Source organism: Triticum aestivum, chromosome 2D (assembly GCF_018294505.1).
Source record: "Triticum aestivum cultivar Chinese Spring chromosome 2D, IWGSC CS RefSeq v2.1, whole genome shotgun sequence".
In the NCBI taxonomy this organism is placed as follows: Eukaryota; Viridiplantae; Streptophyta; class Magnoliopsida; order Poales; family Poaceae; genus Triticum; species Triticum aestivum.
The window spans coordinates 511,985,011-511,990,739 of record NC_057799.1 but is presented as its reverse complement, the minus strand read 5'-3'; positions in this window follow the sequence as shown (position 1 = coordinate 511,990,739).

Below are 5,729 nucleotides of genomic sequence, written 5' to 3'. Positions count from 1 at the left end.
GGTCTGGCTATGCTCCATCTTCACCACACAAAGTATTCAAATCATGCACAACCCCGGTTTCAGCCAAGCAATTGTTTCATACTTTAGTATTCTCAAACTTTTTCAACTTTCACGCAATACATGAGCGTGAGTCATGGATATAGCACTATAGGTGGAATAGAATATGATGGTGGAGGTTTATGTGGAGAAGACAAAAAGGGAGAAAGTCTCACATCGACGCGGCTAATCAACGGGCTATGGAGATGCCCATCAATTGATGTCAATGCGAGGAGTAGGGATTGCCATGCAACGGATGCACTAAGAGCTGTAAGTGTATGAAAGCTCAAACTGAAACTAAGTGGGTGTGCATCCAACTTGCTTGCTCATGAAGACCTCGGGCATTTGAGGAAGCCCATCATCGGAATATACAAGCCAAGTTCTATAATGAAAATTTCCCACTAGTATATGAAAGTGATAACTCAAGAGACTCTCTATATGAAGAACATGGTGCTACTCTGAAGCACAAGTGTGGTAAAAGGATAATAACATTGCCCCTTCTCTCTTTTTCTCTCATTTTTTTGGTGGGCTTCTTTGGCCTCTTTTTTTTATTTGGGCTTCTTTGGCCTCTTTTATTTTTTGTAAAGTCCAGAGTCTCATCCCGACTTGTGGGGGAATCATAGCCTCCATCATCCTTTCCTCACTGGGGCAATGCTCTAATAATGATGATCATCACACTTTTATTTACTTACAACTCAATATTAGAACTCGATAAAACTAATACATGATGACTATATGAATGCCTCTGGCAGTGTACCAGGATGTGCAATGATCTAGCGTAGCAATGACATCAAAAAACGGACAAGCCATGAAAAACATCATGCTAGCTATCTTACGATCATGCAAAGCAATATGACAATAAATGCTCAAGTCATGTATATGATGATGATGGAAGTTGCATGGCAATATATCTCGGAATGGCTATGGAAATGCCATAATAGGTAGGTATGGTGGCTGTTTTGAGGAAGATATAAGGAGGCTTATGTGTGATAGAGCGTATCATATCACAGGGTTTTGATGCACCGACGAAGTTTGCACCACTCTCGAGCTGAGAAAGGGCAATGCACGGTACCGAAGAGGCTAGCAATGATGGAAGGGTGAGAGTGCGTATAATCCATGGACTCAACATTAGTCATAAAGAACTCACATACTTATTGCAAAAATTTATTAGCCATCAAAACAAAGTACTACATGCATGCTCTTAGGGGAAGGGTTGGTAGGAGTTAACCATCGCGCGATCCCGACCTCCACACAAAGGATGACAATCAAAAAATAAATCATGCTCCGACTTCATCACATAACGGTTCACCATACATGCATGCTTCGGGAATCACAAACCTCAACACAAGCATTTCTACAATCCACAACTACCCACTAGCATGACTCTAATATCACCATCTTTATATCGCAAGACTATTGCAAGGAATCAAACATATCATATTCAGTGATCTACAAGTTTTATGTAGGATTTTATGACTAACCATGTGAATGACTAGTTCCTGTCATCTCTCTAAATAGATATAAGTGAAGCAAGAGAGTTTAATTCTTTCTACAAAAGATATGCCCACGCTCTAACAAATATAAGTGAAGCAAAAGAGCATTCTACAAATGGCGGTTTTCTATGTGAAGAGAAACAGGCAATCCAAACTTCAAATGATATAAGTGAAGCACATGAAGCATTCTATAAAGCCATACTCAAAAGATATACGTGAAGTGCAACGAGCATTCTATAAATCAACCAAGGACTATCTCATACCAGCATGGTGCATAACATAAAAGTGGAAACTAAATGCAAAATACGCTCCAAGATTTGCACATATCTCATGAACGAAACGAATCCGAAAATATACCGATACTTGTTGAAGAAAGATGGGATGCCTTCCGGGGCATCCCAGAGCTTAGACGCTTGAGTCTCCTTGAATATTTACTTGGGGTGCCTTGGGCATCCCCAAGCTTAAGCTCTTGCCTCTCCTCCTTATCCTCATATCGAGACATCCTCGATCTTCGAACACTTCATCCACACAAAACACAACAGAAAGTTCAGTAAGATCCGTTATTATAATAAAGCAAATCACTACTCTAAGTACTGTTGCAAACCAATTCATATTTTGTTTTTTCACTGTAGCTACTGTAATATAACTTTTCCATGGCTTATCCACTGATAGAAATTGATAGTTTCATCAAAACAAGCAAACTATGCATCAAAAATAGAATCTGTTTTAAACAGGACAGTCTGTAATAATCTGAACGTTCACCATACTTCTGGTACTCAAAACATTCTGCCAAAATTAGGAAAATAAACAATTTGTACAGCAAGACAGTGCAAAAAGTTTCAGAACCATTTGACGTTCCAGTAAAAAATGTAAAATCGCGCACTACAGCCAAAGTTTCTGTCCTGCACCGCACAAACCAACAAGCATTGTAAACATCCTAAAGGCAAACCTTGGCACATTATTTTTATAATACAATGGAATTGTACAAGGGGATAATTATTTTTGTTGAAAATTTTCTGTAATCAAGATTCACAAAGTTTTCGTGAGCATGAACAAAGTTCAAGGAGCTCCCCCACTTCAACAATGCTTGTCTCTCTCACTTTCACTTTCCTTTTGGAAAAGTTTTGGGTTCCCCTCTTTATTTTTTTGTTTTTAAACTATATAAAAGCACTCAACAGAAATAAATGACTCTCTAAAACTTCCGGGCTATCTCCCTAGCAGCGCTTTCTTTAAAGCCATTAAGCTAGGCATATAGTGCTCAAGTAATGGATCCACCCGGATCCCAAGGTATATCAAAGCCAATTTTAATTAGCAATGATTTAGAATTTAGTAGTGAGCACAAAGCAACATATATTAAGCAATGACAAAAGTCTAACTCTCTTCCTATGCATCGGCATGTCATAAAAGAACAATTCATGCACACATAGTAAAGACCAATGCATAGTGTAAACAGTTTCTTGCAATTTTATCATATTGGAAACATAGAGAGGTGGAGATGTAGTTCCTCTCTCATAATAATTGCAAGTAGGAGCAGCAAGCACATGCATATTACATTCATCAAAATCATCATGTGCAACAGTAAAACGCAACCCATCAATATAGTCCTTAATAAGGGCAAACTTCTCCGATATAGTGTAATCGGGAGAATTCAAAAAGATAATAGGACTATCATGTGTGGGTGCAATAGCAACAATTTCATTCTTAATATAAGGAACTATATCAAGTTCATCTCCATAAGCATAATTCATATTGGCATCTTGGCCACAAGCATAGCAAGCATCAAGTTCATCAAAAAGGGGTATTTCAAAAGAATCAACGGGATCATAACAATCATCATAGCATTCATCCTTCGGTAAGCACGAAGGGAAATTAAACAATGTATGAGTTGAAGAGTTACCTCTCATTAGAAAGTGGGCACGGGTGATCAATCCGCTCTTCCTCCTTTTGTTCTTCGCTCTCCTCCTCATCTTTTTCATCTAATGAGCTCACCGTTTCAGTAATTTCTTCTTCCATAGTTTCCTGCAAAATATTAGTCTCTTCTTGGATAGCGGAGACTTTCTCAATAAATGCATCAATATCGGAATTGTATTCATAATTCTCATAACAGTATTTGAGGATAGCTAAATTTTCAGGTCTATAAACAGCGTCATAAAGATTTTCACACTCTTTGAACAAATATTCAATTTCATAAGCACCCATAAAAGCAACAAATTCTTCTATTTGTTCCACATCATAGTAATCATATATACCATTAGCATAAAAGCCAAGGTTTTATTATCATTAAATTTGCATAAAAAGGGAAGGTGTGGAGCCTTCATCCTAGAGCAACAAGTATAATCATAACTCAAGCATACTTGCCGAGCATACCACTTCAACATATAAATTTGATCCCATAATAGTTTCCCTTTTTGAGTCAAGCGATAATCCCTAAAGTATTCACGTTGATCCAACGTGTCTCCCATTACCAGATTGAATGGGGTTTTCTCAGGATTATCAAAGTAGTACATAATATCTGTCACATAAGGAGCATCGAGGGTTTTAGGAGGTTCCCCATCACCATGAGTAGCAAGTAAACCTTTTTTTTGGTATTTCGTGTTCCATATCCATAACTAAAGATAGAGAACAACTAAGAACAGCAAATAAAAATTACTTAGTGATAAAGCAAACAAGCACACACGAGAATATTCAGCCCACGCTATTGCTCCCCGGCAACGGCGCCAGAAAAAGGTCTTGATAACCCACAAGTATAGGGGATCAATTGTAGTCTCTTTCGATAAGTAAGAGTGTCGAACCCAACAAGGATCTAAAGGTAGAACAAATATTCCCTCAAGTTCTATCAACCACCGATACAACTCTATGCACGCTTAACGTTTGCTTTACCTAGAACAAGTATGAAACTATAAGTACTTTGTAAATGTTGTTGGATAGGTTTCCAAGAATATAAAGAGCACGTAAATAAAAAGTAGGGGCTGTTTAGATAAAGACACAACTAAATTAGTTTTAGTAAAGAGCTTTTTGTTACGAGAAAGTTATTTGTCCCTAGGCAATCGATAACTAGACCAGTAATCACTACTGCAATTTTATATGAGGGAGAGGCATAAGCTAACATACTTTCTCTACTTGGATCATATGCACTTATGATTGGAACTCTAGCAAGCGTCTGCAACTACTAAAGATCATTAAGGTAAAACCCAACCATAGCATTAAAGTATCAAGTCCCCTTTATCCCATACGCAAACAACCTACTTACTCGGGTATATGCTTCTGTCACTCACGCCACCCGCCATAAGCAAATCATGAACATATTGCAAACCCTACAGCGGGAATCCCTCACGCTTGCGCGACACGGAGAGCACCATAGGACAGCACCATTGTTTCTGCCATTCCTTTACAGTCTCCACGAAAGTGCCTTTCGGCCAGGAGACATTAGACAGCTTACTCACATGGCTCCTCCGCACTCCGCGTGCTGTCCATCCACCACCTTCGGCTTCACGTTGAAGACCTTGAGCCACAGACCGAAGTGGGGTTGAATGCGGAGGAAGGCCTCACACATGACGATGAACGCCGAGATGTTGAGGAAAGAGTTCGGAGATAGATCATGAGAGTCTATCCCGTAGTAGTACATCAGCCCGCGGACGAAAGGGTGGAGAGGAAACCCTAGCCCGCGGAGGAAATGAGGGATAAATACCACCCTCTCTTTGGGCTTCGGCGTGGGGACGATTTGCCCCTAGGCTGGAAGGCGGTGGGCGATTTCCTTCGCCAAGTACCCGGCCGCCCGAAGCTCAGTAATATCCTTCTCCTTAACAGAGGAGGCCATCCACTTGCCCTGGCCTCCGGATCCGGACATGGTTGAGTGCTCGCTTGAATGGGCAGAAGATGAAAACATGGGCGCTGGAGCTCAAGATCGGAAGGGCGGAGAAAGAAGGTGTGGGAGAAGAAGGGAATCCTTATCCCCTTATAAAGGCAGTGAATATTGAACGCCTCCCCATTTGCCTTGAAACTCGCCTATTCCCAAGGCCTGTGTAAACGGCACGGTTGGGTTACCCACGCCCGTATCGATGAGAATCCCGCGATAAGGGACGCGATCTCTGCTTTGACAAGACGTGCCAATGGCAACCGCGTTTTGGAACGTGGAACGACAAAACAAAACGGTCCGAAATTATGACCGGGCAGACGTGATGTCACGTAGTAAAAAGTTGT